This window comes from Chrysemys picta, chromosome 1 (genome assembly GCF_011386835.1).
Source record: "Chrysemys picta bellii isolate R12L10 chromosome 1, ASM1138683v2, whole genome shotgun sequence".
Lineage (NCBI taxonomy): Eukaryota > Metazoa > Chordata > Testudines > Emydidae > Chrysemys > Chrysemys picta.
This window is the reverse complement of record NC_088791.1, coordinates 323,567,154-323,582,050: the sequence shown is the minus strand read 5'-3', so window position 1 is coordinate 323,582,050 and position 14,897 is coordinate 323,567,154. Positions and strand designations below refer to the sequence as shown.

The 14,897-nt window shown below is 40.6% G+C and overlaps 1 protein-coding gene across 6 annotated transcripts in view; it reads left to right on the top strand.

The window, feature by feature from the left end:
- CNTN5 (contactin 5) overlaps positions 1–14,897 on the top strand; it is a 1,008,853-nt gene that overhangs the window by 932,538 nt on the left and 61,418 nt on the right. The gene's annotated exons all lie outside the window — the stretch shown is intronic.

Genomic DNA, 14,897 nt, shown 5'->3' with positions numbered 1-14,897 from the left:
CTTTCATCAGGAACTCTTTTTTTATTGACATCTTTGTTAGTGACAAAACCATAATTTGATCTTCCCTCACTTACTCTTCAAAAATGTTGTTTAAAGTTTTCCACCTAAAGGCTGGCAAGAAGCAAGAATCTTATCCCTCCACATAGTTTCAACATTTGACACTCAAAACTGAAGACTTTGATGGGTACTTTAGAAATCTGATTATATTCCATATCATAAATAGTACTAAGGCAACTTTCTATTTAGTCCATAATAGCCTCTCCTTCGCCCAAATAACTTTCTTTTCTGTCCCTTGTTGTTGTTTGTTCTCCTTTCTGTTTTTTTTAAATATGGCAAAGAATGGTGATGTCATTACTTATAAACATTTTATTGACAGTGAGAGTGTTTGCCCTATGAATTAATGCACGCGCCTTTCAGCTTAGAATTTAAAGCATTTAAATCCTATTATGGGTTGCAACTGAAAAACAGTTTGGTTGTTTCATCCTAGTGAATATTTGTCCTCGGAAAACTACTGCACTGTTTGACATAATTGGAGTGTCTGTGTTCAGAGGAGGCTCAGCCACTGTAACAAAAGAAGACAAAACCAGAAATGCTTTAGCGGAGTAACATGAAGAACTATACACAATTCCTGACCACACTGTTTGGTTCTAGGTAATGCTGCTACTCCTTAATTTGTGTCAGCATCAAATACCCTCTTCAAAAATTGGCCTGCAGGGTTCTCTGCCCCTCTGCATCACAGGAGAACCCTTTCTGTTGAACGTCTGTGACAAAGATACAGGTTATAATCTTTTGCTTCCCACTTACAAAATTTCATTTTGTGCCTAGATTTAATTCTTAAAAGTCTACAACATGCATGACTTGAGTCATTGATTGCTAGTTCTAACTATTGGCAAAACTTGATTGTGAATTGTAATAAATCTTTAAGGCTGTGGTAAACTTGCTGTCAGCAGGCCAAATTCTACTCTTGGATACATACACATGGCTCTCCCTGTCATATTTCAAAGCTCTGTGCACTCATGTGAAGACAAAATTTTGCCCAAAGAGACCATTAGTGTGCTGGTGCAAAGATCAATCAGAGGAATTACATGTGTGTGATGGGTAATAAAAATATCCTCTACTCCTACTAGATCTGAGTGAATAGTGCAAAACAAGAGATGTGAACTTTCACCATGTTCGCACTTCTCTGGAAAAAATGGTGCAAACAGGTGTTTCTCTACAGCAGCATTTTCAGAATAGCTGTTTGTTATGTAAACAAGGATATGCCCAGGAAGAAACTTTACAAACAGGGACAAGAAAAAATATGCCCAGGAAGTGCTTGTCCCTGTTTCTAAAGTTTCAGTTATCCAGTTACAGAGCAGAAACTATTTTTGGTTTTTATCAATCAATGAGTATCATACCTCATTCTTGGTACTGATCCAGGAACAGTTGTCCCTTGCCTAATGCCCTCTCTGTTACCGATCTTTATTTTATTTGTATACATCTTCAGCTTCCTGTGATTTTCAACCAGCAACGGATTGAAAAAGAAGAATTTTTCAACTTGGCTGGTTTTCCAGCTATAATTGGCACCACTGCATGTCTCTGTACTTATTTTTCACAAAGAAGAGATTACAAAAACAGAAGGCTCTAATGCAGGATAAATATGCATGTCATGTTCTGACACTAATGATGTGATCACAAATGTGGTTACCATATACTCACGTATCAACCAGGAGGTTTACATTCTGCAGATATCTCTGCTGATTCCTAGCCAACGATGTGTCAGGTTCCCTCAAGACAATGCCTGGTTGGTAAGTTAATTTGTTTTCAAAGACTGTCTTCCACAAAGATTTGTTGTGTTTTTATGTTTCCATTATGTGATAGAAATTCCCAAACAATCTTTATTCATTTCTTATTACAGTGGATATCTCCATGATCTGCTTCGTCCGTCAACCTTCAGTCTAACAAGCATTAAGTCACCAGCTAGCTCTTTCATGGAAAGAACTGACATTGTAAAGAAAATACTTTTGTTGCCTTAATACTGCAGATCAGCATTGGTCCTACCAGCCACATCTAGCAAAGGTAAATAGCATATTTCGCTTTGAGGAGGAGGTTTCTGGAACACTATAACAGCCACAGCGCTAAGCATAACTCCGTTTTACCAAAAAGACCTTCAGAAGCCACAATCCAGTTCCTAAGTAATTGAAGTTTGTCTTTGACCTTGATAGAATAAGGCCCAAATTAGGCCTCATCTTCTACAAATAATAGTTACTGTATATTCTTCTGTTCCCTCTTTTTGTAGAGGAAACAATGCAGTTCCACTGTAAACAGGAAGGGCAGGATTTGTTGGGGCTGCATAAGAGTGAAACATTTCCTGCATAGGATGGAACACATTTCTGGGAGGCCTCTGCTACCAGCCCCAGGGCTGGGGATTACTCTGTTTTTTCCCCCTTCTTTGGGCTGATTAGGACTAGGGTTACAGTAGCAGCTTCAGGGCAACTGAGGGAGTTTTCCTGAATCAGTGCATTAAAGTGTATACAGTAGTTATCAATGCGGAGCATATTATGATACAATGTTGCAGGGATTGAGACTTCACTTTAAGCATTTAGAAATAAGAGAAAAAGGATTTTCCTATAAATATTTATACCCAATATATGGGAATATTGAAAGTAAAAATACAATTCAAGTCCCATGTACAATTTTAGGTCAGTTTTAATAGTTATTATGCTATTGCACAGTAAAAATGTTCCAAGCTCACCACAGGAGTTTTTGCAAAGTAAGCTCACAAAATAAAAGGCTTTGTATGTATTTGTGTATGTATGTGTGTGTGTGCACTAGCACAATCTAGAGGCTTGAATCAACATGACAGAATTATCTCCATTTTAACATTGATGTAGTTAATGAAAGCTTTTATTAATCACAGAGAAAATACAGCAAGGTACCAGTCTCTTTGAATTATTCGTATTCTTCTAGAAGTTGTTAGTTTGGGTCATGATTTCTTTATTGTCAACACAAGGAATCAGAGAGTTATTAGCAAACTCCACTTGAAACACATAACCCGCATTGCCAGAGATGTTCTGTCACCTGAACCCTATCTGTAAATTGAAGCTCACATATTTGTCTTGCAAACTTGGATCATGGTATGTTAAACCCAAGCTAATAAGTGGAATCAATCACACACCACTGAATTATGTGCTGTATTACAGACAACATCACAGTAATCCATCCATCACCTAGCACATCTATTTAAATGCTCCAGCTACAATTTAACCTGCTGTCTCTTTCTCCAAACATGTCAGGTGGTATCTTCTATATTGTTCCAACAAGTTTGCTGTCAAAGCATGACAGGTATAATCTTTCAGTCTCTATGGAGCTTAAATAGTACATTAGAAGCAATACTCTGTAGCATTATGACTTAGGGTACATCTACACTACAGCGGGGAGTCGATTTAAGATACGCAAATTCAGCTACGTGAATAGCGTAGCTGAATTCGACGTATTGCAGCCGACTTACCCCGTTGTGAGGACGGCGGCAAAATCGACTTCTGCCGCTTTTTGTCGGCGGCGCTTACTACCACCTCCGCTGGTGGAGTTAGAGCGCCGATTCGGGGATCGATTGTCGCGTCCCAACGGGACGCGATAAATCAATCCCCGAGAGGTCGATTTCTACCCGCCGATTCAGGCGGGTAGTATAGACCAGACCTTAGATTACAAACTGTACAACGATATAACAAAGAAAAAGGCCACTAGTAGTTTGTAAAGATACCACAATGACATATTATTCAGACACCTTTGTTCTTAGGTAGCACTGTATAAAATACTAATTTATAGTGACCTGGAATTTCCTTTGCTCATGTCAAAAAATAAAAACATAAGTATTCTTGTTCTTACCCTACTTTCCCATTTTATTGATCCATTTGTCAGACAAAACAGTTATTTCAGTGCTTCTCTCTTGTCATGGTGTGTATTTGGGAAGAAGTAGGCAGGTGAATAAATTAGTTTATGTGGAAGACAGAAGATACTTTCAGGAGGAACTTTGGGTGTGGTTTCTGTGTGACCTCATCCCTAAAAAACATTGTGAAGGGTGGGTGTGCCATTAGAGCTCCTATTTCCCTGATTCTCCAAGCCAAGGTGATGGCCACTATGAACGCCATTTTCATAGACAGATGCGTAAGCAAGCATGTGGCCAGGGGTTCAAAAGAAGGTTTTCTAAAGCACTTGAGGACCAGGTTAAGGTCCCATGTTGGATTAGGATATCTGATTTGTGGGAAGAGGTTTCCCATACCTAGGGCCCTACCAAATTCATGGTCTATTTTGGTCAATTTCACAGTCATAGGATATTTAAAATGGCAAATTTCATGATTTCAGCTGCTTAAATCTGAAATGTTATGGTGTGTGTTTTTAGGGGTCCTGACCCAAAAAGGAGTTATGGGAGGGTCACAAGGTTATTGTAGGGAGGGTTGCGGTACTGCTACCCTTACTTCTGCGCTTGTGCTGGTGGCAGTGCTGCCTTCAGAGCTGGCCTGCTGGAGAGCGGTGGCTGCTGTCCGGGAGCCCAGACCTGAAAGCAGAGCCACCGCCAGCAGCAGCACAGAAGTAAGGATGGCCTGGTATGGTATTGTCATCCTTAGTTCTGCGCTGGTGCATGCAGAGCTGGGCCCTTGGTCAGCAGTCACAACTCTCCGGCCACCCAGCTCTGAAGGCAGCAGCTCAGAAGTAAGGGTGGCATGGTATGGTATTGCTACCTTACTTCTGCGCTGCTGCTGGCAGGACATTGCCTTCAGAGCTGGGTCCCCGGCCAATATCTGCCACTCTCCAGCTGCCCAGTGCAGAAGTACTGTGGCAATACTGTGATCTCCCCTCCTAAAATAACCTTGCGACCTCCCTGCAACTCCTTTTTGGGTCAGGACCCCCAATTTGAGAAACATTGGTCTCCCCCGTGAAATCTGTATAGTATAGGGTAAAGCACACAAAAGACCCGATTTCACTGTGGGAGACTAGATTTCACAGTCGTTGTGTTTTTCATGGCCGTGAATTTGGTAGGGCCCTACCCATGCCCTTGAGGAAGCTTTTTGTAGGATAAATGAATACGGAGTAGCTGTCCATATTATGATGAAAGGCATTTAGGGCTGCAAGATGTACTTTTACTGAACTTAGAGATAATTCTGATTTTTTAGATCTAGGTGGTAGTCTATTACTAGCGGGAGACTAGAGGATGTGGGGGTAACGTGTTTTGAGTCACACCAAATTTGGAATCTTTCCACTTCTGCATAAACATGTGACAAATCGTTATTATTCTGCTATGTAATAGCACCTCTTTCTCATTCTCTGAACGGAACATCTCTATGCTTTTGAACCATTGAGTAGCCATGCCTTCATGCTATAGAACCCATTCAGGATCTGAGGTCACTAAACAAATACTTAAAGGCACAAATATTCAAAATTGTTACATTAGCTCCAATAATTCCATCTCTGAATGAGGGAGACTGGTTCTCGGCCCTCAACCTCCAAGATGATTATTTTCATATTGCGATTCAACCATCCCAAAGGAGTTTCCTGAGATTCACCTTGGGTCAAGACCATTTTCAATATAGAGTGCTTCCATTCAGTCTATCATCCACATCCAGAGTGTTCTAGAAGATCCTACCTGCGGCAGTGGTTCATCTTTGCAAATTAGGAATCATGACATGTCCATATCAAGATGACTGCCAGCTCAAGGCACAATCCTTCGATGATGTCCTATTAGCCACACAAAAGACTATAGATGTATTAATGCAGTTGGGATTACAGTTGAACACTCAAAAATCCACTCTAACTCCAGTGCAACATCTAAAATTCATAGGAGCCTATCTAGACGCGTTGAAAGCCAAAGCCTTCCTCCCACTGCACAGGTTCAACACCTTAATCATTTTTATTGACACTATTCAGGTCAGCCTCAAGACCTGGGCCAGAAATTGTCTTCAACTACCAGGCACCTGACATCAAACACCTTTGAAATAAGTCATGCAGGGTTCCACATGCATTGCCTTCAGGCATGACTTAAAGCAGTATACACACCAAACAGAGACAGATAAAACAAACTACCCTTGACAGTCAAAGACCATCTTGAATGGCAGAAAGATCCACAGAATATCTGCACAGGGGTCCCATTCATTCAGCCACCTCCAACGTTGATCCTGACAATAGACAAGGGGTGGGCAAACGTTTTGTCCTAAAGGCCACATCTGGGTATGGAAATTGTATGGCGGGCCATGAATACTCATGACATTTGGGGTTGGGGTGTGGGAGAGAATGAGGGCTCCGGCTGGGGTGCAGGATCTGGGTTGGGCCAGAAATGAGGAGTTCAGGGTTCAGGAGGGGGCTCCAGGCTGGGACAGAGGGGTTTGGAGGGTGGGAGAGGGACCAGGGCTGGGGCAGGGAGTTGGGGCCCGGCAGGGGGGCAGGCTCCAGGCAGCACTTACCTCAAGCAGCTCCTAGAAGCAGAAGCATGTCCCTCTCTGGCTCCTACGCAGAGGCATGGCCAGGAAGCGCTGCGCGTTGCTCCATCCGCAGGCAACACCCCTGCAGTTCCCTTTGGCCATGGCTCCTAGCCAATGGGAGCTATGGGGACCACGCTTGGGGCAGGGAGCATAATGCTGCTTCTGAGGGCTGTGTGGAGCCACAGCACGTGCGGAGCAGGGCCAATCCTGCTCCCTGGCTGGAGTTGGGCAAGCCCCGGACCCTGCTCCCCGGTGGGAGCTCGAGGGCCGGATTAAAACGTATGAAGGGCCGGATGTGGCCCTCGGGCCGTAATTTGCCCACCACTGCAATAGACGCATCCTTACTGTGCTGGGGAGCTCATCTAGACAATCACATGGTTCTAGGCAAATAGTCCCCCTTAGAATCAACACTACATATCAACCTATTGGAGCTCAGAGCCATCAGGAATGATTGTTCACATTTCCTATCATTGATCAAGGGCAAACATATAAAAGTCATGTATATTCTACATAAACCACCAGGAAGGAGTGAGATCTACATCCCTTTGCGCAGAGACAGTGAAACTATGGAATTGGTGCATGGCACAGCATCATCTTGTCAGCAGTCTACCTTCTGGGTGTTCAGAATACCACAGCATACACCCTCAGCAGGATATTCTGACAGGAACACAAATGTGAAATGGACCCTGTTGTCCTCCACAATGTATTGCAGCATTGGGGAGTCCCCAAATTAGACTTATTTGCCATGACCAAAACCAAAATATGCTCCCAGTACTGCTCCAGATGCCTTCCTCTTTCACTGCAATACAGGTCTCCTTTACGCCTTTCCTCTGATTCCTCTCATATCAAAGGTCCTGCTCAGACTTAGAAATAGGAGCTCTAATGGCACACCCACCCTTCGCAATGTTTTTTAGGGATAAGGTCTCACAGAGCATACCCAAAGTTCCTTCTGAAAGTATCCTCTGCCTTCCACATAAAGCAACTTATTCATCTCCCTATCTTCTTCCAAAAGCCACATCATGACCAGAGAAAAGCAATATTACATACACTCAATGTCAGGAGAGCTTTGGCATTCCATTTGTATAGAACAAACATTTTCAGAAAATCTTCTAAACTATTGCTTTCAATTGCAGAGAAGTCTAAAGTATCCTCAGTCTCAAAACAAAGATGCTCTAGATAGATATCAAACTGCATTACCTATTACTATTGTACCCACAATCTTCAACCTCCATCTGGAGTTCAATTCCACGAGATCTGTTTCCAAGTCTGTAGCCTTCATCAAAAACATTCCCATCACAGAAATATGCAGAACAGCAACTTGGGCATCTGCTCATACTTGTGTGGAACATTATGCTATCACCTATGACTCAGCATCAGATGCTATGTTTGGATCCACGGTTTTATCATCAGTACTAGACTCGACTCCGAAGCCGCACCCCTCCATCAGGGCTAATGCTGTAGAGCCACCTACAGTGGAGTACCTATAGGGACACTACTTGAAGAAGAAGAGGTTACTCACTTTGTGCAGTAACGGTGGTTCTTTGAAATGTGTGTCCTTATGGGTGCTCCACAAACCACCCACTTTGCCTCTGCTTTGGAGCTCTTAATAAGAGTCTCTGTGGTAGAGAAGGAACTAAGGACAGTTCGCCCGTGCAGCACTAGATAGCCTCGAGGCAAGCCTAAAATCTCCAATCTGAGGCTCAGAGACGTGGATACACCTACAGTGGAGCAGCCATAGGGACACAGGAGGTGAGTAACATCTTCAGTGCTTCTGAAAATTCAAAAAAAAAATTTAGGAGCAACTTCAAAGAAAAGCATCATGAATCGGTCACTCCAGCACTCGGCCCTTTTTTGAGCAGTCCCATGGTTTCTGAGAATTCACTGCATTCATTTGGTCTTGTTATCTCCAGTGGTACATTGATGATTTCAATTCAGGGATTTAGGTAGCCTTTGATGCTAAGAGTTTTGGGGAATAGTTTTAAATCAGCTGCTGAATTTTTGTTATCTCTTTGAATAATGCAGACTTCATAATTTTTGTTGTTCTTGTTACAGATGTGGACCACATGCCTTTCCCAGAAAAGAAAAATCTGTGGGCACAGTCTCCTGGAATTACTTAAATATACTGTTTGTGCACTATGGGAAACTTGCTAGCATATATGTATCCATTACAAATACGTTTGACCAAACAAATATTAGTATTATAGGCATGACAGGAACCATACTTTGTAAGAAGAAGAAAAGTTTTTGTATCTACTGAAATAAAAAGTCAGCTTTCAGCAGAATGAATAATGTGTTCGCTATGGCCATAAACAGAAATCTGGTCAACACTGCTTATATGCCTACCCTAAGTAAAATTATCAAAAGGCTATATAGAAGCTGAAAGAGCTTAAAAATGAGTATAGAGAAATACGATAGAGTAAAGGGATGAAAGTCTTTGTGACTACAAAATGTGGCTTTAGAAGTACACGTTTTGTGGACTAAAAATAAAAGAGTCTAAAGCTATTCATCTTTCACATTGGTAAAAGTACCAATCTAAGCAAGAAATCCACTTCCATAATATATTTGTGTAGAAGTAATGTTGTATGTGTTTTCTCTGAACCTTGCTGACCTGGAGAGTATATAATGTAAGAGCTGATAGTTAACTTGATTACCGTATATTGCCAGTAAAACTTACAGACAAGTGTTTGGGTTTAAAGGCCATTACCCACAGCTGTTGAATGTAACAGAAATTTGAGTTTAGCAAGTTCACATTCAAACTATAGTAAAGGCCATTAAGACACCTATAAACCCAAACCACGGTCCTAAGTAATTAGGAATTTCAATCCATCTTGCCATAAACTCAAAAACCATAACTTTTCCCAGGGTGCTTGATCTTGCCTGTTAAGAGAGTACCATGTACCTCTACTAGACCAGAAGGCTTGTCTACATGCCTTTGTTTCCAACTCCTTTAAATCCACCTGCTTCCAACTCATATCTACATTTCAGAAAAAGGGGGCCAAGACAACCCAGCATCTAGCACAAATGATTCCTTCCCAGTAAGTTGTGGAAAATGAAAAAAACAGTTAATTTTATTTTAAAAAGTGTTGCCTATAGGCCACACCCCAGCATAGTGTTTCAGAAGTCTAGAGCATTCTCTAGGCACATTAACATTTATTAGGTCCCTAATCATTTGTTTCCTTGGTTTAAAGGGCTTGGATCTTGCAAATGATGTGGTAATTACAAAATGAGTCAAAATGTGCTTTAGAAGGAGGCTCTGGTTACAACTTTAACCATAGGAGACTACTGTGTCTCATTAATAAATGGCTCACACTTATAGAACCAGGACAAAAAATTGGGACATCTAGCTCTAAAAACACAAGCGTATTCCATATGCAGGGAAGGTCCTTGTGAGCTATCACCTAAACAAACATCCTTATGTTTTGTCTAAGCTGCCACTGTACAGTAGAGGGCATGCTTCTTGAAAAATGTATGATGAAGTTCACCCAGGCAAAAGGAGCAGAACAAGGCATATGCAGTGATTAACACCTGCTCTAAGGGTTTAATTTGGAAGTTAGTGGCTTTGTTCTGATCCTCAGCACTCCGGTGAATTGCATCCATAGTGCCCAATCCAGCGCACACTGAATTCAGTGACACAAAAAGCCTCCCATTGACTAAAATAGGAGAAAGATCTAGAAATATATAGAGCAAAAATAATTAACTTTGTTTTATTACAACGGGTTTTCTTCAAATATAGCTGATTTGTAACTTTATAACGAGCTTTTACTTTATGGAAGATTTGAAGGAGTAGTGATAAGCCATTTCTGAGCTGGAGGGAGATGGAAAAACTAGACAAACATTAAAATTACAAAGCAGGCTAATTGTTAACAATAGTTTTGTGGCTTTTCATCTCCCAATTTCTATGTTGTCTTCAGAATAAATCTGGCAATTTTCAGGCCAAACCAATTTTCCAAACCAAAATAATAGACGGAGGCTAAAACAGCACTTTGTGTTGCAACTTCAACACAGAGGAGGTTACCACCTTTGCCTAATAAATGAGGGTCTTCAGTTCCAAAGCTTAGACATGTGCGTAGTAGTTCAACATCTCTTGATCTTGAAATAGTACTGTGTGAGGAGAGAAAGTTGGAAATAATTGTTGTTGATGAGACAGAAGCACATGTAAACTCATTAGCAACCCTTTTTACCTCCCAGGCTTAAACTGCAGGCCCACCAGGGGCATTGGCAGGTTTGAAACAGCCCAATTCCCAAGTTCCCCACTATGCAACAAGACTTGGTCATTGTTCAGCTGGATTTACTGTACACTTTGCTCTTCTCTTCTCTCCCTGATTTCACCTCTCCCATTAGTCTAAACAAAATGCTGGAGCTAAATTCCTCTTCCTGTCAGGATCCTCTGAAGCATATCAGCACTCTTTTGGAATCCCACCATTAGCTACCTGTCTCCTGTCAAGCTCCTTATTCTCACCTTCAAAACTCTACAGAATCTGATCTCACCTGCAATGTCTATTCTCATTACCCTCCATCCTCTTCTGGATCCTGTTGGTGCTCCCATTACTCTTTACTTACTGGTACCTTCATCTCCCCCACCCCTGCTTTTGACTTTACCTTATTTCATGCTGTCTCCCTTTACTAGTCTTGCTCTTCTAAGTCAGATTCTTGTCTTTCCTCTTTACTACCTAAAGATCTGTTCCTTCAAATCCCTCCTGAAAGCCCGCTTCTGCCTAGGAATATTTCCGACCATATTCTCCACAATTCTCCTTTACCGAACCATTGCCCTGTGTTTTGTTTCTGTTTGTTTTGTCCAGCCTAGGCTGCAAGGTCTTCAGGAAAAGAACATAGTAAAATACCATGTAAATGTATGGTGTTATTTTAGTGTATTTTATTAACAATAAGAGCAATAAAATGAGATAGTGGTAGAAGTTATGAGTAGCCTCGATTTACCCATGCAGGAGATAAGAATTATGCAGAGCAGCCTTTAGTAAAGTACATGCTATGAGAAATTAATTTGTTGTTTCCTTTCACTACATAGCAGAAAAGCAGGTTTTGTCTAGGGATTCGATGGAAGGAGCAATGCTTAACAGAATTACTAAGACACTGCAATTGGTAATGTCATTTCAAGAAATCCCATATTAACATCAGACAACAGTAGGAACTCTAAAGAACCTCGCTCGATGATGGATAGAACAATTCCTAAAGTTAAAAAAAAAAAAGAAAACTCATAACAAGTTTTCCAAAATACAATCTCTTTTGCCCTAAAATAAAAGAAAGTTCCTTAACTAAACGGAGGAGTTGCTTTGCCAGAAGACAATCCACCAATGTCCTTTATGCTGGGTTTCTATTGATTCTGGAGCTGCATAAGTGAATGTTTCACACCAAGCAAGCCTCCCTACAAAGATGCAAACCATATTGCACTTATGTCTAGTCACTTTCTGAGCAGAGTTTAGAGAGGAGCACATGAGCAGACTTGCTTTTTTCCCCTAAATTAACTATTTTTAAATTTAATAAAATGTTTTAGAAATCCTGAACAATAATACAACCCTTGGGTGAAAAGCATCTTAAACTTAACCATCTGGCTGACGCTATAAATGATTACAGCTGAGCATAAAATGTAATGGCATTTCTACAAAATGAGTAACATCTGCATGGCACTCAGGTCTTGGGCTAACTGTCATCCATTTGTCATCACCAAAGCTTTTGTCCCTTATTAATCCCCTTTCAAAAGTGCCTGATGTTGGAAATGAAAATGCTTTTTAAAGTCCTCCTGCAGACAGTGTGAGACTACACACCCCAGAAAGTTTAAGGAGACATTGTCATGACTATGAATGATTTAGAAGGTATTGAAACCATAAGAGAACTCAGGCAACAAAATGTATTGAGAATTTAACATGTGACATTGACATAACTAAATTTCTACCAATTTCATGTAAAGAAAATCATGTTATTACTATAATACAGTGGTTGGAAACTCACTCTCTCCATAAAGATATGAAGTCTTTAGGGAAAATGGTATCACAAAGGACCTGTAATGTTGCTTAAGATTAGGGCATAGGCACTATAATACTGTGCCCAGAGCTTCAGCTTCTGGAGTCACAGGATTACATTAAAATTGGAGCATTTATTAAAAATAAAAAGTTTCTCACCAGTGTGGTTGCAAGGTAAACTCTAAAATGATGTCTGCCTGAGTCTGCAAATAGATTAAAGCAATTTCTGGGGAAGGGAGTGGACGCACCCCATTCATCTCAATGGGTGTTAACGCCAAGATCAACAGCAGCCCAGCAAGGGACTCTGTGTGGCAGGAGAAGAGTGCCGTGGGTCCTGCCCACTTAAGCAGATACATGCCCAGCTGCTGGGGTAAGTACTTAGGGATACTCTTGCTGCCATCTTGTCTCCCTAGAAGGAGAGCAGAGTCCCCCGCCCACCACTGCCCCATGAGGCCTTGTATTATGCCTTAGTCCAGCCCTGTTTATGGTTAGAGAGAGCAGCAAAATGTTCAAAGGGAAAATGCTCTGTGAAGCACTGAGTCCAAAGGCTGGGCTTGGCACCGAGTATAAGGGCAGGGGAGGGAATCCGAGGATGTGGAGTGACTGGTGTGGAGTGACTATGCCTTAGTCTACATATATGGTTAATGGATAAAATTACAGCTTCACAGTGAAGCGGTGGGACTGAACTACGGCAAAGTCCCAATTGTAATTATTTTGTCATAATTCATACAAGTATTGTTTTGCTGAAGGGAATATCAGAGGGACTGTAAAGTCAAGTGATACTAGCTAGTTTGTGGTTGCAAAACACCACACCTGGTGAGGCGAGATTCACAGCTACAAAACTTTCCAGACCTTTTTAAGTCCTCAGGCTTAACGTTCCACTTGTGTCCTTGCTTTCATCACTCTGGGTGTAACTTGGCATTTCTCCACGTGCTACTGAAGGACTCCAATCACCTAGTGTGTTGGCTCTGAATTCTCTGAAGTGTCCAGTTAACTTGTTTATTTTTCTTTTGCAATAAGATACTGAGCAATATCTATACATTTTTTTACACATTAGAATTCAAGGCAAAAATATATACCTTACAATGTCAAATGCCCAGATAATTTAATAGGTGATACTACAGGATTACCATAGCTTGTTTTCTAATGTTTCATTTAAATGATACAGTTTCCAGGTATTTCATTATCACAAATATTTTGTAATATAACTTATTTCAGAGGGAAGAGAAGATTATGCAGTTTATTATTTTTTCCCCTGAAATTCAAAATAACCTGGAGTTCATCAGTTTAAACCCCAAATCCACTTGGTACCAGGTATTCCCTGACTTTCCCATTAACTTTGATCAGAGTTGCTAGCATCAGTTCAAGCATGGGTTCATTATTATCATCTGAAGGGCCAAAAGAAGCCAATATATACTTACGATTACATACATACTGATAGAAAATCTTGGCACAAGACTGGTTATAACATAAGTTACTTTGTTTTACATTCAATGAAATTAAAAGGTGGGAAATTCAAAACCAATAGAAGGAAATGCCTTTGCACACAACATGTAATTAAACTGTGGAAGTTGTTGTAACCAAGAATTTAAGATTCAGAAAGATATTTATATCGATATCAAGACTATACAGATGTCATAATCATGAGAAAATCTTCTGCAGGAATCAAACCTGGTGCTTCAGGGTTTAAGCCAATCTCTAATTATAAAAGACCATGATAAGATTTATGTTGGGGTCAGATTATTCCACATTTGCATACTCAGAGTCATAGAGTTTAAGGCAAAAGGGACCACCAGATCATCTAGTCTAACCTGTGTATCACAGACCACCACCACCACCCAGAACCTGCATACTAAACCTAACCTTACTGTGGGGTTCGTACCCCTTCCTCCGAGGAATCTGCTTCTCACCACTGCTGGAGAGAGAATACTGATCCAGTATGGTAGTTAATATGGTCTCAGAGTCCAGTAATACTGAGGTCTGGAGAAGACGGGGAGTGTTCATATCCATGTTTTTGGTTCTGACTCATCTGTGTTAGCAATCTTAATTAATCAGTTAACATATGCAAATAAAAATAATTCATTATGATTGTCTGCAGCTGAGTACAGTAAAATAATATTTTTCACTTCTCAGGAGATGAAAAGCAATTTTGTTGTTTGGGGTTTTTTTTCCTGGATCCTGTAACAAACAATATCCTTTGGAATATTAGCTTAAATGAAAAACAAAAAACATTCAAACAAGCTATTAAATGATGCAGGAAATGATTGAATGTGTGAGACAGTATATATATTGAATTCTTGATTTGGTGATTATCAAAATTTAGTGGTTTTCAAGACACCTATTGACCTTAGTTTTCCTTTGAACATGGTTCATTTGTCATATCAACAAACTGTGGTGTTTGCCTCTACAACATCCTAAATTTGCTTTATATTTATTAATTTCATATAATTATTATTTATTACTTTTA